Source organism: Podarcis vaucheri, assembly GCF_965113315.1.
Source record: "Podarcis vaucheri genome assembly, chromosome: 16".
NCBI lineage: Eukaryota > Metazoa > Chordata > Lepidosauria > Squamata > Lacertidae > Podarcis > Podarcis vaucheri.
Window position 1 is genome coordinate 6067382 of NC_138754.1, and position 24930 is coordinate 6092311.

Consider the following 24930-nt stretch of genomic DNA (forward strand, 5'->3'; position numbering starts at 1 on the left):
AAAACAACTCTTTTTCTGACTACCTTTGAAATGTTTGAAACATGCAATAAATGCCACCCCCATTTGTCATGTGTAGGGGACCTGTGCTCCTCCAGATGTTGCTGGACTCTAACTCCCATAATTAGCAGTCATTTTGCTTTTTCTGGGGGTTTATGTATATTTTCAGGGGTTTTTCCCAACCTGTGGAGCAGATTTGAGGATGGTGCGGGTCACACACAGGGGTAGAGAGGTAGAAGTTTCATTGCCCAAATTGAAGTAATTATGTGTATGCTCCTAACCTACTTAAAACAGTTATAGCCGGGCCACTTTAGTCCATGTGTTTGTAACCTCAAAGCTGGACTACTGCAATGAGCTCTATGTGGGGCAGCCCTTTTGGCCTGGTTTGGAAGCTTAAACAGGTGCAGAATGTGCTGGCCTGATGCCTGATGGGAGCATGTGGCTGATGGAGGCATCTGACTAACATGTGATACCATTGCTAAAGCATATTCACTGGCTGCCCGTCTACCAGTGAGCCAGGTTCAAGGTCCTCACATTAAAATACAAAGTCCTGAACACCTGGGGTGTATGGAGTGTTAGGGAAGGGGACAAACCTTTGGTCCCCACCCTGTACTTAGCTCTCACCTGTGGCTCCTAGAAACTCTTTAGCATGTGACAGCAACCCAGGCATGCCTTTGACTGGCCGGCTCAACCAGGTGAGAGTAGCCATTAAGTCTCAAACCCTCAGTGAATTAGGGGCTTCCCCTGCATGTGAAGACAGGCTCCAGCAGATTCAGCAGATGAGACAAATAGTGGGTCCAAGGGTCAAGAAGGTGGTTTCTGCATGTGTTGTAGAAAGAAGTGGGGGCAGATGGATCTCATCAACCTGGGAAGGTAGCTTATGTAGGAGAAGGAAAACTCTGATCCTGATCTTCTACTGCTTTCTGGGATATCTTTTGCAGAAGAAAAGGCTGAAAAGTAAACCCTACACAAATCCAGAGTGAGTCTGTAAGAGGCTGGATGGCATTCTCTACAGCTCCTTCTGGGAAGTCCTGAAGCCAAGCTGATGCCAAACATATGGATGGACTTTGGTGACATGAAGTCAAGCCTAATTTCAGTAATTGCTCATGTAGGCAATTAATGTCATCAGTATTACCTCAAACACTCTGCCTGAGATCCAATGATGTGTTTGTGTTGCAATATCTCATGCTTATCACATCTAACACCCATGCTCAGAAGGTGAGCTGGTATATGATGACCAGAAAAGCACTCCAAGTGATACTGCAGCGGATAAATATATTATTTACGCAACATGACTTTGGAAGTTATGTGTGAAATCTAGAAACCCGTGACTTTATATGTGAAAAGAATTGGATTGTAGCAATAAGATGGGGCCTTTCAGCCAGCCTTTTCATTGTTCTGGCTAAAACCTTCACTCCTGGAGCCTTAACCTGGTGAACAAACAACTCTTTTCCTGACTACCTTTGAAATGTTTGAAACAGGCAATAAATCCCACCCACCCCCATTTGTCATGTGTAGGGGACCTGTGGTCCTCCAGATGTTGCTGGACTCTAACTCCCATCACTACTAGTCGTTTTGTTTTGCTTTTGCAGAAGAAAAGGCTAAGGAGTAAACCCTACTCAAATCCAGAGTCCATAAGAGGTTGGATGGAAATCTCTACAGCTCCTTCTGGGAACTCCTGAAGCTAAGCTGATGCCAAACACATTGATGTGCTTTGGACCAAATCAGTGAGGCTAGTTGTCTGGGCAGCTCTGGATATCCATACAAACTGCCCAGGCTTGAACCCCAGAGAGGTCACATCAGTGTTGCTAAAATAGTGGTTTGACTTCAGCCCAAGAGACACACTCCATTGTTTTCGAGACAGATGAATGCCAACAAGAACAGCTGAGCTGCCTCAGGGACCACCTAAACCTAAATCTCAGGTCAGTCACTGAGATCATCTGCAGGAGCACTGTTGGTCATTTCCTGAGTTGGCCAGACTCGGTTGACAACAAAGAGGAGACCCACTGAAATTGAATAAATGATAATATCTCTTTAACCAGATGTTTGTTTGATTAACATTCTATGACCTTTTAAATCTCTCTCTCTCTCTCTCTCTCTCTCTCTCTCTCTCTCTGTGTGTGTGTGTGTGTGTTATCACATTGTTTTACTCTTCTTTGCTTTATTATGTATTTTATCTCTTTAACCAGATATTCCATTGATTAACAGTCTATGGCTTTTAAAATGTGTGTGTGTGTGTGTGTGTGTGTGTGTGTGTGTCAGGTGTGTGTGTTATCACTTTGACTTTGCTTTTGTCTTTGTTTTATTGTGTATTTTGCGTTTTCAGATTGTGTTTTTATGTTGTGAACTACCTTGTGATCTTTGAATGAAGGGCAGTATACAAATTTAATAAATGGTGGTGGTGAATGGATGGATGGATGGGTGGTGATTACAAGGAAGATAGACCAGACCAACAGAACAAGGCATTGCCATGAATTCAGATTTATTCATTCATATCCCAGACACCATGGGGAAAATGAAAGCATCATCCATTTCAAGAAAAAGACTCTTTCATCTGGATTTTTCAGACTGATTGAAGAGAAGAATTCCAGTTTTCTGAAGGTTGCGGGAATGAAGCTAGAAGCATCAACCTCAATGAGGTTAACTCAGGAAGGCAACAAGCAGGCATTAAATATATATATTTTTTGACATTGATCTCAATGTCTCAGGTTTTGAGCTGGCAAACAGCAAGCTGGCATTTGCTTCTGGGTATTAGGATTGCTATCAATCTTCAGATCCAGAGCCCAGGTAACAATTTCTAAAGTGCTCAGAACTTGTACTGCTGGCAAGTATAGCGAGACTGGTTGCAATAGCCACGGCTAGAGCAACAACATGGGGAGCAGCCACATCTGGAACAGCAGCTGCGCCTGTGGCAGCAGCAGGGAGAGCAGCCACATCTGGAACAGCAGCTACGCCTGTGGCAGCAGCAGGGGGAGCAGCCACATCTGGAACAGCAGCTACGTCTGTGACAGCAGCAGGGAGAGCAGCCACATCTGGAACAGACTTGACGGCTTTGGCAGCAGCAGGGAGAGCGGCCACAGCTGGAACAGCAGCTACGCCTGTGGCAGCAGCAGGGAGAGCAGCCACATCTGGAACAGACTTGACGGCTTTGGCAGCAGCAGGGGGAGCAGCCACACTTAGAACAGCGGGAACTCTGGCCTCCACAACAGGACATTTTGAGGGAGTGAAGCTGAAAGAAACAAAAAGGATTTATTGTAATCAAACCTTGATATGTTCTCATCCATGCATTGTTCAGTATGGGTACAACTTGGTAGTCATGATTTGGTGTAATCAAACCACGGTATGTTCAATATGCATTGTTCAATGTGCATCTTGGAAGTCATGATTTTCCTAAAGTGCTTTTCTGTTCAGCGTTATTAATGTCTATATAATATTTTAGCTTCTTCAGATGAATGTCAAATTGGAATGTATAATTCATTCTTAATCAGTATCCTCAAATCTCACCACTTGAGATTTTAATATGCAATCAAAATCCATAGTTTGAATGTGATTCCCCCCCACCCTCTGAATTTGAAACCTAAGCAACTTAACACTTTCAGTCTGTTACATATTATTTAAGCAGCCTTCAGATACGTCCACTTGCTTTCAGTGTCCACTTGCACACCAACCATCTAATGTCTAGAGGCATGCAATGCCCTTTCCCATTATTTACCAACATGAATAAATAAATAAGCAGTGCATTTGAGCTGAGTAACTTTTTCTCATAAAATATAAGATTGTTTGCCAACTGTCGTCTATAGAAACCATCTCTAGAAAGGAGATGCACAGAGGTGGCCCTCGTGTCTTTCTCTACATGCTGCCCCTCCTTCTCTCCTCTCCCCGCTTTTCAGCTCTAGATTGCTCTGGGTGGACCCAATTGCATATGGAGCAATCCAAGGATGCTTCGACCCAATCTGGACAAGTCCAGTATCAACTTTAATCTGCTCATTTAAGCTCAAAATCTGACTAGGTCCAGAACAAAGCCCTCAGAACGATCCCATGGATTTCTCACTTCCTTGAGTTTGTCTATCCAGTATTAGGTCAATATTCAGAAATTATCTGAAGAGTCTCAGAAGATTTAAATGGTTGCCACTGGAAATGTATGGTTCTCGACCACAGCAAAGAGCACATCAAAAATCAAGCAGTAAAGCAGACAGCCTGATGGATCCGATCCTTCAAGTATTATTAGTGGATCCATCCAATAACACAAATTTCAGGACTGGGGTTCTGGAAGACATTTTACGCTACCTAAATTATCAGCTTCCCAGCAGTTGAATTGAACTTACCTTGCCCAGCAGTCAGAACTTGTCAGCTCAATGGAGATTCAGGTCAACGAGTGAAGAACTCAGAGACAGATGTTCCTTTTGTAGAGCTCCAAGAGCCCTGCCTCCTTGAAAATGAAGCACCACCAATGAATGGACTCATGCTTCGTTGCTACTCAAAGCACATGTCTATGTGTTGCATCCACCAACCACATATTCGTTGAGTTTATCCACATCTTCCACTATGACAGCATTTCCCCAAGGTCTGTAATTAGGCAGCATTTGATGCTTATCACACTATAATCCTCACATCGCACACAATCTGCGGAGGTAACTTCAGAAGTGTGGTTTCTTGAATACCAACACTGGCAAGAATGGAATGGACCTTCTCATTGGATCCATCGCCATGACTCAACAGCACAGGATTGCTCAGTAGTTTGTTATTCCGCCTGAGCTTCATTGCTTAGACTCATAAATTCATTTTAATCTGTTTGCTGCGGTTAGCTAGATGTGTCCACTCTGAAAGGTCAAAAGGGAAAGATGAGATCAACATCTCAAAGACGTCAGGGTATTTTTTCCTCCTCTGTTGTGAGCCATCCCCTCACCCCCCAAATGATACCATAAGAACATAAACAGAGTCTACTGGATCAACTCACTAGCTCATCTAGTCCACTATCCTGTTCTCACAGTGGTCAACCAGATGTCCATGGGAAACGTGGAAGCAGGATTCAATCACAATAATACCCTCCGCTCCTGTGGGCTCCAGCAACAGAATTTTGTGTTTCTCACGGTCTCATTAGCGGACCTGTGTCATGTTCCGTATCATACAAGAAAAAGCCAACCATTAACAAAAGACTCATTTCTTTATCTGCCTTCACAATTCTACCTGGCATTTTTAATCGCTTCTCTCTGGGTAAGGATGGAGAGCATGTCAATGTTGGCTTTGCTGTATTGGCCAATGCTTTGGTTACATGAGTACGCATAGGATTGTAGCCAATTAAGTTATATAGAGTATAGACCTATGCAAATCAAATAATCTAAGTCCAGCGCTGAATTTAGTGCTGTGCGGGTGATTTAGTGCTGTGGCAGTCCACAAAGATAGAAGATAAGTGTCAGGGACTGGGCAGAGGAGGAATGGTGGAAACCCCCTCCCTAGCCTGACCATTCCAGAGAAGAGGAAGATTTTACAACAGAGGTGTGAGGGAGGTAATAGCTCATAGGCAGATGAGGCAAAAAGTTGGGGAATAATGAGAGAGGAGGAGGAAGAAGAAGAAGAAGAGGAAGCACCAAGGAATGACACCTGACAGACACAGTGTCCTTAGAAAGCATTCCAGACCCCGCTCTTCCAGAACCCAGCAAGCCTTGAAAGTAGGAGAGCAGAGAGCTCAAAGACAGAGGGCACTCATCGGCACCAGTAGAAGAAGTGATGAAGATGATGAATGGGGAATGGGAAGACGGGGGTGGCGGGGGGAGAATCACTTTGCACAACACCATAATTCAAGAGGCTGGGTTCTAAAGCCTCTCTCTCTCTCTCTCTCTCTCTCTCTCTCTCTCTCTCTCTCTCTCTCTCTGTAATACTGAATAAAAAGCAGATGGTAAGAACATTCCTTGTCTTTGTACATTCCTCAACAATCGGCCTAGAAAGTTACTGACAGCAGCCTGACAATAGGTTGCTCAGATTGCACATGAATCAGTCCTGAATTTCACACACAGCCCCGAGCCTTTTCCAAATTTTCACTCAACTTGAATGAATACATTAATGCAAGGAGTGGACAAGAGAAGTCATTCCGGCTGGACTTGTGGGGAATTGAAGCCCAACAATAGCTGTCCACAGGTTCTCCCCATCAGAACAGGCTACTGGAGCAGGACAATGGCTCATCCAGTCCAACATTCTGTTCTCACACTAACCAACCAGATCTCCCAACTGGTAGCTCACCATCAGGATTTGAAACCTGAGTGACTCTCCCTTCCTGTCATGTCAAGAATCTGGCATTCAGAAGCACAGTTGGCTTGAATTGTGGAGGCACAGCAATGCCATCATGGCTACTGGCCAATCCTCTCTTAAAGCCACCCAGGTTGGTGGCCATCACTGCCTCCTGTGCGAATGAATTCCATAGTTTAACTATGTGTGGTTTGAAGAAATGCTTGTATCTGTCCTGAATCTTCCAACATTCAGCCTTATTGGATGTCCACAAGTAGTAAAATTATAAGAGTAGGAGAAAATCATTTCCCCTATTGGCTTTCTCCATGCAATGTATAATTTTATAAACTTGTAATGCCATGTCACCTCTATCGCAGCTTTCCTCTACACTAAACTGTCCCAAATGTTGTGTATCTCTGAGAAGAAGGATGGGCAAACAAGAAGAAAGGGTGTGTGTCTTTCATGTTCTACTTATTTGCACCTTGCTGTCCTTTATTGAAAACAGAACTCTGTACCGGATGGACTTTGGTTAGATGAAGCCAAGCCTGATCTTAGTAATTGCTCTTCTACGCAAGTACTGTCATCAGTACTACCTCAAAGCCTCTGGCTAAGATCCAATGATGTGCTTGTGATGCAAGACCTTATGGTTATCACACCTAACACCCATGCTCAGAAGATGAGCTGGAAGTTATTTGTGAAATCTAGGAACTCATGACTTTATATGTGAAAAGAATTGGATTGTAACAATATGATGTAGCCTTTCAGCAAGTGTTTTCATTGTTCTGGTTAAAACCTTCACTCCTGGAGCCTTAGCAGCATAGTAAGCAAGCAATTCTTTTTCTGACTACCTTTGAAATGTTTGAAATATGTAGAAGACGCCCCCCCACCCCCTGTTTGTCATGCTTAGGGGACCTGTGGTCCTCTAGGTGTTGCTGGACTCTCCCATCATTATCAGTCATTTTGCTTTTTCTGTGGGTTTATGTATATTTCAGGGGTTTTCCCCGACCTGTGGAGCCGATTTGAGGATGGTGTGGGTCACACACGGGGTGGTTAGGGGGGAAGTTTCATTGCCCAAGTGGAAGTCATTATAAAGGTAAAGGTAAAGGTACCCCTGCCCGAACGGGCCAGTCTTGACAGACTCTGGGGTTTGTGCGCTCATCTCACTCTATAGGCCGGGAGCCAGCGCTGTCCGGAGACACTTCCGGGTCACGTGGCCAGCGTGACAAAGCTGCATCTGGCGAGCCAGCGCAGCACACGGAACGCCGTTTACCTTCCCGCTGGTAAGCGGTACCTATTTATCTACTTGCACCCGGGGGTGCTTTCGAACTGCTAGGTTGGCAGGCGCTGGGACCGAGCAGCGGGAGCGCACCCCGCCGTGGGGATTCGAACCACCGACCTTTCGATCGGCAAGCCCTAGGCGCTGAGGCTTTTACCCACAGCGCCACCCGCGTCCCCGGAAGTCATTATACTTATGCAATTATTTAGTTGAATACTGCCATTTGTTCCCAACTAACCGAAAACATGACCACATGTGTATAACCTCAAGGCTGGAAAACAGCAATGTGCTGTATGTGGTGCTGTCCTTTTGGCCTGGGTTGGAAACTTCAACTGGTGCAGAATGTGCCAGCTACATTGCCGATGGACGCATCTGGCTGATGGAGGCATCTCGTAATACCATTGTTACAGCATATTCACTGGCTGCCCATCTACCCCTGAGGCAGGTTCAAGGTCCTTGTGTTACTTTACAAAGTCCTGTACAGCTGAGGTCCAGAGACCACCTGAACCCAGGTATCTCAGCTCAGTCACCAAGATCATCTGTAGGAAGAGCATTGTTGCTCATTTCCTGAGTTGGCAAGACTTACTTGACAACAGGAAACCAAACCTTTAGTGTTATCTGCCCAGTTCAGCAGGAACCTTCTATTTTAACTTTTATACACCTCCTGAAGTCTTCTCTATTCTGTCAGGCTGAGGCTGGCACTTAGGAATACATCTTTCCATAAGAGTGCTGATCTCTCAGTTTGACTTTTTATATGGCTTTTTTGTATAGTATTATGTACATTTGTGAACTGCAGTGATTTCTTTTATGAATAGTGGTGTATATACATAACTTTATAAAACTATAAAGTTATTAATACGTAAGTGTTTTATCTTGGTTCAGAAGTGTTTGTCACAGTTTCTTCTCTGCAAGGAGGAAAGTTATGTGGCCTCCCTTTATTCCGGTTCTCTCTCCCTCCTCCTCCTTTGTTGAGAAGTTTTGCCATAGCCACAGCATTGGAATGGAACTGGCTGATGAGTGCAAATAATTGATTGGCCAGATTATGGGGGAATTTAGAAAAAAATATATCCCATTTTCTTTCCAAGCTGAAATATCAGAATATGAGTATGGGGTTTTTGTTTTTTTTAAAAAAAGTTTTCTGTTTAATGTTCTTATTGGAGTTTTGCCCCTACTTACGCTGGAATGGCAGAGTTGCATTAGCAGGGACCTATGCACACAGAGGGCGGGACGTGGGTGGCGCTGTGGGTAAAAGCCTCAGCGCCTAGGGCTTGCCGATCGAAAGGTCGGCGGTTCGAATCCCCGCGGCGGGGTGCGCTCCCGCTGCTCGGTCCCAGCGCCTGCCAACCTAGCAGTTCGAAAGCACCCCCGGGTGCAAGTGGATAAATAGGTACCGCTTACCATCGGGAAGGTAAACGGCGTTCCGTGTGCTGCGGTGGCTCGCCAGATGCAGCTTTGTCACGCTGGCCACGTGACCCGGAAGTGTCTCCGGACAGCGCTGGCCCCCGGCCTCTTGAGTGAGATGGGCGCACAAGCCCCAGAGTCTGTCAAGACTGGCCCGTTCGGGCAGGGGTACCTTTACCTTTACCTTTATGCACACAGAAGGGCACCAGAGCTGTGTTTTATTAATTACCCAGGTTGGAATGCAGCCACTGGACTGGAGAAGGTTTCTCCACCCTTTCATAAACCAACCCTGACATCCAATGTCATCCCATTTCACAGGTCCAGCAAGACCTTTGTATCGTATTCAACCAAGGCCACATTCAAACCATATTTTTCAAGTACTGTGATACATCTTTAGCAGTCATGGGTTCCCCCTAGAATTCTGGGAGCTGTCATTTCTTAAGGGATCTGGGAGTTGTCATGGGACAGCCTATTCCCCTCCAGGAGCTACAATTCCTTGTGTTCCCCAGGAAAATGAATTGTTAAGCTTCCCTGGGAATTGAAGCTCTGAGAGGGGAACAGAGGTCTCTTGACATCTCTCAGCACCCATAACAAGTGACAGCTCCCAGGTTTCTTTGAGGGAAGCAATGACTATCAAAATAGCACCAGAGTGTTTCAGATATATTGCATGAATATGGTCTAAGTTGTTCCCCAAAGGCACCCACTGAAATTTAACAAATGACAATATCTGTTTAGGGAAGTTTTTAATGTTGAATAGGTTATTGTATTTTAGTGTTTTGTTGGAAGCCGCCCAGAGTGGATGGGGAAACCCAACCAGATGGGCGGGGTGTATATAATAAATGATGATGATGATGATGATCTCTTTAACCAGTTGTTTGGCTGATTAACATTCAATGTCCTTTTAAATGTGTTTGTCAGAGGTGAGTATCAGTTTCTTTTGCTTTTGTCTTTGTTTTATTGTGTATTTTGTGCTTCATTTTGTGTTTTTATGTTGTGAATTGGATGAACGGCAGTATACAAATTTATTAATTGATGATGATGATGATTAATAGGTGGTGATTTCATGGGAAACAGACCAGACCAACAGTACAAGGAGCAATGTTGGTCATTTCCTGAGTTGGCAAAACTCAGTTGAAAACAAAGAGGAGACCCATTGAAATTTAAAAAATGATAATATCTCTTTAACCAGATGTTTGGTTGATTAACATTCTATGGCTTTTTAAATCTCTCTCTCTCTCTCTCTCTCTCTCTCTCTCTCCTTCTCTCTCTCTCTCAGTGTGTGTGTGTTATCACATTGTTCTACTCTTCTTTGTTTTATTATGTATTTTGTGTTTTCAGTTTGTGTTTTTATGTTGTGAAGTACCCCTTGATCTTTGAATGTAGGGCAATATACAAATTTAATAAATGATGGTGGTGGTGAATGGATGGATGGATGGTGATTACAAGGAAGACAGACCAGATCAACAGCAAAAGGCATTACTATGAATTCAGATTTATTCATTCATATCCCAGACACCATGGAGAAAATGAAAGCACCATCCATTTCAAGAAAAAGACTCTTTCATCTGGATTTTTCAGACTGATTGAAGAGAAGAATTCCAGTTTCCTGAAGGTTGAGGGAATGAAGCTAGAAGCATCAACCTCAATGAGGTTAACTCAGGAAGCCAACAAGCAGGCATTAAATACGTATTTTTTGACATTGATCTCAATATCTCAGGTTTTGAGCTGGCAAACAGCAAGCTGGCATTTGCTTCTGGGTGTTAGGATTGCTATAAAGCTTCAGATCCAGAGCCAGGTAGCAATTTCTAAAGTGCTCAGTACTTGTACTGCTGGCAAGTATAGCGAGACTGGTTGCAATAGCCACGGCTAGAGCAACAACATGGGGAGCAGCCACATCTGGAACAGCAGCTACGCCTGTGGCAGCAGCAGGGAGAGCAGCCACATCTGGAACAGACTTGACAGCTTTGGCAGCAGCAGGGAGAGCGGCCACATCTGGAACAGCAGCTACGCCTGTGGCAGCAGCAGGGAGAACAGCCACATCTGGAACAGACTTGACGGCTTTGGCAGCAGCAGGGGGAGCAGCCACACTTGGAACAGCGGGAACTCTGGCCTCCACAACAGGACATTTTGAGGGAGTGAAGCTGAAAGAAACAAAAAGGATTTATTGTAATCAAACCTTGATATGTTCTCATCCATGCATTGTTCAGTATGGGTACAACTTGGTAGTCATGATTTACCTAGAGTGCTTCTCTGTTCGGGATCCTTTCATTATGGTTCACCCTTATTTTTATTATTTTATAATTGGTCATTCTATTATTCAATAATTTATAATTAAATTAATTATGTCCGTATAATATTTTAGCTTTTTCAACTGAAGGTAGAAATGGAATACATAATTCATCTTTATTGAACATTCCCAAAGTTTATCACTTGAGTGTTTAATTTGCAATCAAAATCAATAGTTTGAATGTGATTCCCTCCCCACTCCCTCTGAATTTGAAACCCAAGCAACTTAACACTTTCAATGTGTTCCATATTATTTAAGTAGCCTTCAGATATGGATAGTTGCTGTCAAATACATTCAGATAATATTGCATACCAACCATCATATATTTTCAGGCTTGAAATACCCTTTTCATCAGTTAACTAACTAACTAACTAACTAACTAAGCCACACCATTATATGTGAGCTCTGTAACTTTTTCTCATAAAATATAAGATTGTCTGCCAACTATCATCTATAGAAAGCATCTGGCCTATCCAGTATTAGGTCAATATTCAGAAACTATCTGAACAGTCTCAGAAGATTTAAATAGTTACCATCAGAAATGTATGGTTCTCAATCACAGCAAAGAACATTCCCAGCTGAAGGAATAACCCATATTCTATCAGTAAAGTAGACAACCTAATGGATCTGATCCTTCAAGTATTTTTGGTAGATCCACCCAATAGCAAAAATTTCAGGACTGGGGTTCTGGAAGACATTATATGCTACCCAAATTATCAGTCTCCCAGCAATTGACTTGAACTTACCTTGTACAGCAGTCAGAACTTGTAAGCTCAATGGAGAGTCAAGTCAACGAGTAAAGAGCTCAGAGACAGAGGATCCTTTTATAGAGCTCCAAGAGCACCATCAAGGAAGCACCATCAATGCTTCATTGCTACTTAAAGCACATGTCTATGTGTTGCATGCACTATCTCCCAATCACATATTCGTAGAGTTTATTCACATCTTCCACGATGACAGCAATTTCCCAAGGTCTGTAATTAGGCAGCATTTGAAGCTTATCACACTATAATCCTCACATCGCACACACTCTGTTGAGGTTACTTCAAAAGGGTGGTTTCTTAAATAGCAACACTGGCAAGAATGGAATGGACCTTCTCATTGGATCCATGTGGCTGAACCATGACACAACAGCGCAGGATTGCTCAGTAGTTTGTTATTCCATCTGAGTTTCATTGCTTGAGCTCATAAATTCCTTTTAATCTAGGTGCTGTGATTCGCAATACGTGTTCAGGTTTGTAAGTCAAAAGGCGAAGGTGAGATCTCAACATCTCAAAGATGTCAGGGTATTTTTTCACTCCTCTTCTGTTCCCTCCTCCCTGATGGGATGCTTCCAAGGGAGTGGGGGCATTTGGCAGGCCCCCAGCTCACTCCAGCCCACCAGCTGGTTGCCAGGCAATCTCCAGTCCTTGGATCAGCATGTAACTGCGACTCGAGCTTCAGAAGCCTTCAGAAGCTGAGCGTGCAAGCCAGCAGAGCAAAAAACTCTTTGCAACAGAAGGGCAGATAGAGGCTGTGTAAAGCATATTTACAAGCAGTTTATTCAGCATCAGGACAAAGGAAAAACATGTCTTCTCCCTTTCGTGTCCAAGAGCAAGCAGCATAAGCAAAAGCTATACACAAACAGAAGTTCCCAGCAAGCTGTGCTGGAGTGTAAACAGGCATGTGACACACAACAGCCTGTTCCTCTTAAGGTGGAATGGAATATTGTAACACCCCAACCCCCAATTGATATCATAAAAATGTAAGAAGAATACACTGGATCAACTCAATGGCTCATCTAGCCCACCATGCTGTTCTCACAGTAGTCAACCAGATCTGCCCATGGGAAATGTGCAAGCAGGATTTAAGCACAATAATACCCTCCAATCCTGTGATTTCCAGCAGCAGAATTTTGTGTTTCTCGCTCTACCATCAGAGGGCCTGTGTCACGTTCTGCATCATACAAGAAAATGTCAGCTGCTACCAAAAGACTCATGTCCTCATCTGCTTTCAGAAATCTATGTGGCATTTTTAATCTCCCCCCTCTGGGTAAGCATGGAGAGCATGTAGATCCACCCAATAAAACAAATTTCAGGACATTTAATGCAACAGAAATTTGTTTTTCCTGCTGTCTCATCTCTTCCCTCTGGATAAGAGCGAAGAGGATGTTCAATGTAGGTTTAAGAAGCTACTGTAGGGGTTATGTTCCTGAACCTGTGGTTACGTGATGAACACACAGGATTGTAGACAACTAAGTTATATAGAGAGCAGAACTGTGGAAATCAAAGAATCTAAGTCCAGTGCTGAATCTAGTGCTGTCTAGGTGGCTCCTCTGCACAGGGCACCAAGCCAAGAGAGTTGCAAAATAATAAACAAATGAATTGTTGTGAAAAGAAGAAATATTTAGAAGCGGGCGCCAGATTTTGTCCTTGCTCATGGTGCCACATAAAGCAACTACTCTAACCAGATCAACAAAAGATCAAATTTTGGAGTTCTGAATTAGTGGGCAGTATCCAATGTTACTCCCACTTCGAGCAGACATACTGAAATTAATCAATATTGCCAATTTAAGTCAATTCATTTCAATGGGTTTACTCTGAGTGAGCCTTTGTCAGCAGCAGTCCACTGGGTTATAGTCTGTGTAAGTCCTACTCAGAGTATTCTCGTTGAAATTAATAGACATGAATAACTTAGGACGATTAAAGTCAATGGGTCTAATCTGAAAAAGACTACTTTTGGACAGCCAATGTCTGTCACCCAAATGTTTTGCAATGCACCCTGCTTGGTATCTACTGAAACTTTCCCTTCCTTCCACCCAGTTGCATCTGTTTCTCCCTGACCACTTCATAAAAATGTATATGACCAACTCTTTGATTATGTGGTGGTGAACACATAACCCAGGCACTACCACAGACTTGAATGGCCAATGCTTTAGTTATTTGAGCAACACATCTAAGAACCTATTCCAGAGTTATATTGCCATAAACCAAATTCCACCGAAGGATTATGAGGTGAACACATTGGTTACGTGGCCAACACTTGATTCTCAGCCTACAGTACAGTTGAATGACAAATACCTGGGGTATGTTGGTCAGCTAGAGCACGATAATGAGTCATGGCCATAACTGGGATCATGGAGTGCTGTAGAACAGATTCTTCACTGGAAAGCTCAAAACTGAAGCTTATAGCTACTGAGGAAGTTGGTAAGAAAGGGTGGTAAGGACACGAAAGCCTGGGATGAAGGGGAAATAGAAGGCTTTTGTTAAAAAAACCAGAAGCTTTTTTACTGGGTATAGTGTGTAAAGAGATACCGAGACAAGATAAAAAAATGTTCTTATATGCAACAACTGCAGCAAGAATTTTGTTAGCCCCAAAATGGGAAGTACAAAGAAAAGAAGAGTGGCAGATGAAATTATGGACTTTATAGAATTGGCAAAACTGAGGGGAAGAATCCAGAACCAGCAAGATCGAACATTCCAAAAAGACTGGAATAAATTGATATTATATTTGAAAGACAACTGTAAGCAGTTAACATCACTAGCAGGGTTATCTGAAGATTTGTAAGATGAAATTGTTACTTATTCAGGTGGAGTAATTTAATGATATAACAAGAATATGAGAGGAAGTGAAATGCAAGGATGCAAAATATAATTTTGTAAACCATTAGGTGGGAGGGAGGGAAGTTGGCAGGCTGAGTTGAGCCAAAGAGTTATAAGAAGAGGATATAATGTTACGTAATGTGATTATATGTAAAACTAATAATATATTTTTTTAAAAGTAATAGAAGGCAGGTGTGGTGGAACAGTCTCTGCTGGCAAGCCAAGGGACAGTTGGTGGTGGAACCCACCCAGTAAGCTGCAAAGATGGCTGGAGAGACTGCTGGAACAGCAAACTGGTGCTTTCAAACAAGGTTTCAGAATAGCAAGGAGGGAGTTGGGCAAAGCTCCATTGTACAAGATTTTTTGTTAACATATATTGTGCTCATCTCTGTTATTTCTTCTTGTAATTTTTTTATTTTTTAAAAAACAACAACAACTGTCCCTTTCCAACCCTGTTCCAAATACTCTGAATACTTTCCTATCTCATTACCCAATAATCCATGGGTAGGCAGACTTAGGCCTGGGGCCCGTATCCAGCCCAATCGCCTTCTAAATCCAGCCCACAGATGGTCCAGGAATCAGTGTGTTTTTACATGAGTAGAATGTGTTCTTTTATTGAAAATGCATCTCTGGGTTATTTGTGGGGCATAGGAATTCGTTCATTTTTTCCCTTCAAAATATAGACCGCCCCCCACCCACGAGGTCTGAGGGACAGTGGACTGGACCCCTGCTGGAAAAGTTTGCTGACCCCTGCAATAGCCCCAGTACTGTGGATTGAGCTGTTGCGCAACCTGCCTTCATTTTTGCTCCCCTGTCCAACCCTGATATCAGGCAAATCCAGCACTACAAATCTTCCAATGCAGGGTGTGTGATGAGACCTTTACACACCCACACCCACACATGGATGTATATTTTATGTTGTAAAGACCTTAGGGGTGTATTAATATCTAGAATATTTACCATAAACTGGGGAAACCCGTATTCAAAGATCACCTTGATTTCTCTACCACAGATAAAATGAGGAATCCTGTACACTATCATGAGATAGTTAGATGAATAAAGGGTAAAATAAAGTAATAATCATCAAACTGAGAGGCGCATTGAGTACGCAGGATTGGACCTTCCTGCATCTGGACTCCTGCTAAATGCATGATCTTCTAGCAACCGCGAGGGAATGTGGCATTGAATGTAGAAAACTCTCAGACCAGGAAGATGGCTTTAAAACCAGAAGATAAGAAGAGCTGGCCGGGTTAGGCCAATGATCAACAACACAAGACACTGCCAGGAATTCCGAATTTTATTAGTGGACATAAGGAAGAGCTAGAGAGAGAAAATACACCCAATACACCGAAAGGAAAATGTAGAACCCCATATATATTTCATGATCATATCAATGCACTTTTAGAGGTTTTCAACATGTTCTGAAGAGAAGAATCTTAAATTTCACGAAGGAGGCAGGGACAAAGGTTGAGGCATCTCACTCAATGGGAAAGTAACCAGCATGTCTTTAAGTATTGTGTTTATGATGACGTTCATCCCTATATTCTGAGTGTTGAGCTAGCAACCAGAATGCTGGGTTTTCCTGCCAAGATCTGGGCTGACATGTTGTTGTTGTTGTTGTTGTTGTTGTTGTTGTTGTTGTTGTTGTTGTTGTTGTTGTTGTTGTTGTTGTTGTTTAAACCCAGGGCCCCATTAGCAGTTTCTAAAGAGTTCAGCACTTGTACTGGTAAGTAGAGCAGCAGGTCTGGCGGCAGCAGCAGGGGACACAGCAACTCTGGTGGCAACAGCAGCACGGGGAACAGCCACACTGTTTGCAGCAGCAGCAGGGGCTGCGACGACAACGGGAGCAGCAGCACGGAGAGGAGTAGGACTGGTTGCAGCAGCGGGGGCAGCAGCAGCGGGACTGGGAACAGCAACAGCAGGGGGAGCAGCCACACCTGGAGCAGCAGGTCAACTTGCGACAACAGCAGGGAGAGCAGCCACATCGAGAACAGCAAGACTGGGAACAGCAGCAGGGGGAGCAGCCACACTTGGAACAGCAGGAGGACTTTTGACAACTGCAGGGAGAACAGCCACACTTGGAACAGCAGGAGGACTTTTGACAACAGCAGGGAGAACAGCCACACTTGGAACAGCAGGAGGACTTTTGACAACAGCAAGGGGAACAGCCACACTTGGAACAATAGGAGGACTTTTGGCAGCAGCAGGGAGAGCAGCCACACTTGGAACAGCAGGAGGACTTTTGACAACAGCAAGGGGAACAGCCACACTTGGAACAACAGGAGGACTTTTGACAACAGCAGGGAGAACAGCCACACTTGGAACAGCAGGAGGACTTTTGACAACAGCAAGGGGAGCAGCCACACTTGGAACAACAGGAGGACTTTTGACAACAGCAGGGGGAGCAGCCACACTCGGAACAGCAGGAGGACTTTTGACAACAGCAAGGGGAACAGCCACACTTGGAACAACAGGAGGACTTTTGACAACAGCAGGGGGAACAGCCACACTTGGAACAGCATTTAGACTTGTGGCAGCAGCAGGGGGAACAGCCACACTTGGAACAGCAGGAGGACTTTTGACAACAGCAGGGGGAGCAGCCACACTTGGAACAGCTCTGACCCTGTGAACAGCAGCAAGGGGAGCAGCCACACTTGGAACAGCATTGAGACTTGTTTTGACAACAGGCCATTTTGATGGAGTGGAGCTGAAAAAAAGTGAAGAGTCTGTTTCAGTAATCAAACCATGCAGTACTCGCATCCATACATGCATCGAGAAACACACAGTACATTTTTCTCTTCTTGTTATGCCTTCAGTATATTCCAAATTCCTGAAAATTATTAGTTACAGGAACCATACTTGACAGCCCCATGGTAATTTCACCTGAGAGCCCAACGCATATCAACATGCTAAGACAGAACTCAATAGACTATAGAAACTTGAAGCCTGTTAGTCTGTAATGCCAACAAGAGATATCCAGCATTAGGTGACCATTTAGCCAAAAAAGCTAAATGAAATAATATCTGAAGAACAATTGACAATAAGGAACAAAATTTTGAAAAGGGATTCCCCCCCCCTTTGCAAATTAATTCATTCTACTGCAAAAAAAAAAAAAAAATCTCTGTAAGGAATGAAATGGAATATAGCAGTAAAGAAGAGAACCTGATGGATCTTGTCCTGCAGGTAGTTCCCGTAAATCTACCCAATAACTCTAATTATGTATATGGTTTCTGTAAGAGGTTTAATGCTATCTAAATAACCAGCAATTAAATTCGAACTTACCTTGTACTGCAGTCGGAACTTGGAAGCACAATGGAGATTCAAGCGAATGAGTGAAGAGCTTGGGGATAGAAGATCTTTTTATACAGGACTAAGCACCCAGCCCCTAGGAAATGAGGCACCGCCAATGAATGGAGACGTTCTTCATTACTACCCAAAGCACATGTCTATGTGCTGCGTTTTCCATCTCCCAATCCCATGTTCGTTGTGTTGGTTCACATCTTCCACCTCAAGAGACTTTTCCCAAGGTCTATAATTAGAGGCATTTGAGACTCATCACATTGTAAACCTCATGTCAAGCACACACCAGAGGGCACCTGAGAAGGACGGCTACTTGAATTCAAATACTCAAAAAAAGGGAATGGACTGTTTCATTGGACCCATGCAGCTGAACATCACCATTGTGACTCAACAACGCATGATTGCTCGCTAGTTGGTTACACCATCTGAGCTCTCTTGCTAGAGGTCATTGCTTTTAATCTAAGTGTTCCAATTAGCAGTGTGTGTACGTTTTTATAAGTCAATAGGAAAAGATGAGATCAACAACTCAAAGACTTCAGGGCACTTTTCTTCCTCTTTTTGAGTTTTTCCTTTGGAATCTCACATTCCTCCAGCATCCGTAGGCTTGGGAAGATGTTCACAGGTTCACTGTATCATCAGAGCACCTGTGTGTGATGTTCTCGCTCCACCTGAGGTCAAGTCAGCTGTCACCAAAAGGAGCTTGTCACCTGCTTTTTTATGTGCAGTGGTACCTCGGGTTACAGACGCTTCAGGCTACAGACGCTTCAGGTTACATATTCTGCTAATCCAGAAATAGTACCTTGGGTTAAGAATTTTGCTTCAGGATGAGAACAGAAATCATGCGCTGGTGGTGCAGTGGCAGTGGGAGGCCCCATTAGCTAAAGTGGTACCTCAAGTTAAGAACAGTTTCAGGTTAAGAACGGATCTCCGGAATGAATTAAGTTCTTAACCTGAGGTACCACTGTATTTATATACAAAGGACGGTTTTAAGGCAATGCATGTTGAATACTTCAGTGATTCCCCCCACCCACCCACACACCAAATAGATAAAATCCTCTGCTAACAACTGGAAAATCTATCACCTACTATGTGTGAATGATTTGGAGAAGAAGAAGAAAAAACCCCTCTGGTTATAGCAGTAATGATTACATTTACCTATTACAAAATAATACATAGAAAGCAATGTATTGTAATAGGTTCATAAAAAATGGGTCTTTTCATTACATTTTGTAACACTGTGCTTAAGTATAATGTCCAGTGTTATGAAGCTTTCAGTCTGTTGTAATCTGCCCAAGTATTACTTTTTTTGGATCTAATTAGCCTGTGTGTTGAGAAGGTTAGACTAGGACCAGGGAGTCGAGGGTTCAAATCCCTATTTGGCCATGATGCTCTCTTGGCTTCCTTCAGCTAGTCACTGCCTCTCAGCCTAGCCTACCTCATAAGGCTGTTGTGGGGATTAGTTAATGAGCGTGGGATATAAATGCAATAAAACAAATAAATAATGAACATTTTAATAATAATAATAATAATAATAATAATAATAATAATAATAATAATAAATCAGATACATTTAAACAGTTTTAAATACAAATAAACAACATTAAGTCAATATATTTTTAAAAATAAAGTGTATGTGTGTATATATATATATATATTAAAGATACATGTGAGATTTGAAGTACTCATTATCTTTTCAGGCTAATATTAGGGACTGAGCTCAATGGATATTTTGCATTTCCTTCTTTTGTAATTTTCACATACTCATTTCTTCAGTGTGTACTCTGTTAGCTGCCTGACTCAAAACCTAAACTTGCTCACTGCAAACTTTAAGCTCTTCGGATTTGTGGTGCAGGTTTCCTGTTGAGAACTGGTTTCGCAACTAGTAGCAGAACTAAAGTTCTGCTTCTGTAAATCATTGGGAAACATGTTCAGGGATGGTATTGTGCCCCCCCCGCCCAGGGTCTTGTAGCATCAGTGTTCTCAGAAAAATAAATATTTTTATTTCTTTATTTTGAGTTCATTCTTTCATAAAACGTATATACCATTTGATTTTAAAGAACCCTTGCCACCTCATCTTGCACTTTCAAAAGCAATCAGACCTTCCTGCAATTTGTTTTCTCCTTTGTAAAATGTCCGTCTCCTTTTACAAGTGCCACTCATTTTTGTGGTCTTCGGACAGTTTCGATTCACTCATCCATTTTTGCAGTTGATGGTGCTTGTGTTTGTTCCATCTTCTTCTTTAAATCAGGTTGGGAGATTTTCTATTTTTTTTTAAATAATATTTATTAGTTTTTCAACAAATTAAACACAACACTACAAAACACCAAAAAAGAAACAAACATACAATACAATACAAAGAAAAAAGAAACAAACAAAACAAAACATAAACCATTTAAAACACAATCCAATTTCAACATCTTATCTTTCTTTTCCTTATTTCCTCGACCTCCTCACACCTCCCCTTTTGTGTTCCACTTCTGCAAATTGTTTCAGCAATTCCTTTCCATCTTCCTCTGTTTTCTATCCTATAATTGTCTTAACACATTCTAACCATATTTTTCTCTTTAAAGCTCTATTAATCTATTTATACTTAATTCCTTGTAACATTTCTACTAAAGCCATATAGTGTCATTCCAACATTTTTCCAACATTCATTAATTTTACAGTATTTCTGTAAATAGTCTTTAAACTTTTTCCAGTCTTCTTCCACCGACTCTTCCCCCTGGTCTTGGATTCTGCCAGTCATTTCCGCCAATTCCATGTAGTCCATCAACTTCATCTGCCATTCTTCCCTGGTGGCTAACAATCTCCTTTCCCTTCTTCCCCCACAACAAACACTCTGTGAAGTGAGTGGGGCTGAGAGACTTCAGAGAAGTGTGACTAGCCCAAGGTCACCCAGCAGCTGCATGTGGAGGAGCAGGGAAGCGAACCCGGTTCACCAGATTACGAGTCGACCGCTCTTAACCACTACACCACGTGGGTAAGAGAATCCACACAAGTAACGCTGACACAAAAACCCACACCCACACTAAGTAGAAGAATAGAAGCATTGCCACCCAACCCACCCCCCCACTCACCATTCCCCCTCTCCCTCTTTCCTCCTCTTTTCATCCTAACCTAACACTGTAGGTAACACTAATGTCTAACAACAAATAAAACTGATCAGTAGAAAACGCAGCTTGAAAAAAAGAGACATTGCACATATTTTTATAAACTAAGAAATCTCCAATAAAAATATACTTTTAAAAAAAGAAATGCGTCTTATTATTGACCGTTATCAATAGAATTTATTCCTTGGAAATGTAAATAACTATCAGATTTTTGAAAAGCTCGTTCATCTTTTTTTTTTGAATTAAAATAAATAGCATTAATTGAATTAATGTGCAATAGATTGTTGCTGTTTTGACTTTCATTTTGCTATCTTATTTCATGGGCTGCACAAACTGCTTTACAAATAATGGTTTTTATTGGGTACTACAAGGAGCACCGGGGATGAGTTTCTTGAATCAAGGAGGCGGTGGCCCCCAAACATTTGGGAATCACTGCTCTAACCCATTTAGCTTAGTACTGTTTCCACAATAACTGCTATCAGTTCCCCACAGTTTCAGACATAGATTTTCTCTCTCTCTGTACTACATGGACATGCCAGAGATTGAAGCAGGAACATTCTGCATGCAGAGCCAAGGCTCTTCCATTGAGCAATAGGCCTTCCCCTAAGGAAAAGTTTTGTGAAGTACAGAATGAACCAACAATACCCTGCAAAGCCATGATTCCAGAATTTCATTGTAGGAGTCATTTCAGAATTAAAGGTCAAGGTAAAGGACCCCTGACAGTTACGTCCAGTTGCAGATGACTCTGGGGTTGTGGCACTCATCTCGCTTTACTGGCCGAGGGAGCCAGCGTTTGTCCGCAGACAGTTTTTCCGGGTCATTTCATTATATATCATCTTCCAGAAAGCTTTTATTACCTTACAGTACAAGTCCATCACATATGATAAAAGGTGCCTTCTTTTTCTTTACATTTCCAGCAGATATTTGTACTTGCCCTATACATTTTTGCTAACTTAAAGGTAAAGGGCCCTTGACAGTTAAGTCCAGTCATGAATGACTCTGGGGTTGTGGCACTCATCTCGTTTACTGGCCGAGGGAGCTAGCGTTTGTCTGCAGACAGTTTTTCCGGGTCATGTCACCAGCATGACTAAACCGCTTCTGGTGAACCAGAGCAGTGCACGGAAATGCTGTTTACCTTCCCACCGGAGTGGTACCTATTTATCTACTTGCACTTTGACGTGCTTTCAAACTGCTAGGTTGGCAGGAGCAGGGACCGAGCAATGGGAGCTCACCCCGTCGCAGGGATTCGAACCACTGACCTTCCGATCTGCAAGCCAAAAGCTCAGTGGTTTTCACCACAGTGCCACCCATGTCCCAGAGTTAGGCAGAGACAATCACACACCAAACACCAAGGGGATAATAAGAGCACCATTTATTCCATGAAAAAGTCAGGACTGCTTCACTGAAAATTTAGAATAAGTTTTGAAAAGAATTAATCAACAGTTTCACAAAGGAGGAAGAGACACTGAACTCAGCAATGAGGCATTGAACTCAGCGAGATAAGCCTGGGAAGAAAACCAGGCGGTTTAAAGATATATATTCCTGACATTCCGGGTGTTGAGTTGGCAAGCAGCCAGTGGAATGTTGCTTCCGGGTGCTGGGCTTCCAAGTTGGTTTTTACATCCGCAGTGCCATTAGCAATTTCTAAGGAGCTCAGCATTTGGTCTGGAAAAAATTGCGACCAGAAGAGCAACAGGAGTTGGAGCTACAGCAGCAGAGAGAGCAGCAACCCTGGTTGCAACAGCAGCAAGGGGAACAACCACACTGGTTCCAGCAGCATGGGGTGCAATGAGAAGAGGAGCAACAGTTGCTCCGTCCGAAGTTCATTACTTGTGCTCATTCCTTCTAGTGCAAAATAAAAAAATTCCTTCCAGTAGCACCTGTTTTGTGATTCTTGATGTCAGAAACCAGTAGGAGAACACTTCAATCTCCCAGGACATTCTATACAAGATCTCAAAGTAGCTGTTTTACTACAAAGGAATTTCAGAAATAGACTGGAAAGAGAAGCTGCTGAATTGCAACTCATTACCAAACTCAAAACCATGGAGAGACCTGGTCTGAACAAAGACATTGGATTCTTATCTCATTATACATGACTAAGCCTTTTTTCACCTTCTCACCCCTTGCCTTTTCCTGTAATACCTATTGCAGTCGTTAAGAGTCGTCAACAGGCTCATCTCAGCTATCTGCCAATCTCCCATTCCCACCACCCTTCTGAGTAATACCCCTCCCCACCTTCTCACTATATAGAAGGATCTGGCAACTTCTGTTTCAGTGTATCTGAAGAAGTGTGCATGCACACGAAAGCTCATACCAAGAACTAACTTAGTTGGTCTTTAAGGCGCTCCTGGAAGGAATTTTTTTGTTTTGACTATGGCAGACCAACACGGCTACCTATCTGTAATCCTTCTAGTGCAGTGATGGGAAAACTTGGCCCTCCAGCTGTTTTGGGACTATAACTCCCATCATCGCTAGCTAATAGGACCAGTAGTCAGGGATGATGGGAATTCTAGTCCCAAGATAGCTGGAGGGCCAAGGTTGGCCATCACTGTTCTAATGCACGTGCTGCAATTAGAATAAGTGTACATATTTTTTATAAGTCAATAGAAAAAGATGGGGTCAACATCTCAAAAACTTCAGGGAATTTTTTCCCTACTCTATTTTGAGACCCCCATTGCAAAAAAAATTGATACCTTAAGAAAATAAGAAGAGTCTTTTGGATCTGGCCAATAGTTCATCTACCATACCATCCTGATCTCACAGTAGTCAGCCAAATGCCCATTGGATAATTGAAAGCAGGATTTAAGCACAACAGCATCCTCCCTTCCTGTGGTTTCCAGCAACAGAAATGCATGTTTCCGGCATAATGTTCCAGCACAATATAAAGCAAAGCCAACTGTTACCCAAAGGCTCATACCTTCAGAATTCTAGGCATTATCCACAATGTAAGAGAAAGAAAATTCCAGAGACACCAACAAGCTTAACTCTAGTTTAAGCTCAGATTAAATCTTTGAATACCCAAACAAGCTATAGGACTTTTATCACACATCTTTTTCCTGATTTTCCCCCCTGTAGCCAGTGGCTAGTAGGCTACTCTGTGTGTTATGAAGCAACTAATGTGTTTTAATTGCTGCTAGCCACCCTGGGACCTTAGGGTGAAGGGAAGCAAATAAATTGTACCGCTTCTACTATCACTACCAATGTATGAGCCTGAGGAAACCAGATCAACAAAAGATTAAAGTGATTTTGAGTTCTGAATTAACGGGCCGTAGCCAATGTCACTCTCACTTAGAGCAGACCCATTGAAATGAATCAATATTACTAACTTAGGGCAAGTCTTTTCAGTGGGTTTACTCTGAGTGGGCCTTCATCAGCAGCAATTCACTGGTTTATACTCAGTGTCAGTCCTACTCAGAGAATGCCCATAGTAATTAATACACATGAATACACATGAATAACTTAGGCCCATTAAAGCAATGGCTCTAATCTAAAGAATATTATTATTGGACAGCCAATGACTGTCGCCCAAATTTTCTGCAATGCACCCTGCTTGATGTCCACTGAAGCTTTTCCATTCTTCCATCCAGTTGCAACTGTTTCTCCCTGACCACTTCATTAAAGAGTATACTACCAACTCTTTGGTTATATGGTGGTGAAGATATAATCTAACACTTTAGTTATGTGAGCAACACATCAAAGGACTGATTCGAGAGCTACATTGTCAACACATAACCCAGATGCCATTGAAGGATTTTA

General features: G+C 42.7%; 2 long non-coding RNA genes across 2 annotated transcripts; both read right to left on the bottom strand.

Moving 5' to 3' along the window:
• Positions 1-2462: 2462 nt before the first annotated feature.
• Positions 2463-4701, bottom strand: LOC309521419. The gene is made up of 2 exons (XR_014214666.1): positions 4323-4701; positions 2463-3226 (listed from the first exon to the last, which is right to left on the bottom strand). It is a non-coding gene; the product is annotated as an uncharacterized lncRNA (long non-coding RNA).
• A 5671-nt stretch (positions 4702-10372) lies between these two features.
• On the bottom strand, positions 10373-12025 carry LOC309521420. Its single transcript, XR_014214667.1, has 2 exons — positions 11930-12025; positions 10373-11037 (listed from the first exon to the last, which is right to left on the bottom strand). It is a non-coding gene; the product is annotated as an uncharacterized lncRNA (long non-coding RNA).
• Between the last annotated feature and the right edge of the window lie 12905 nt (positions 12026-24930).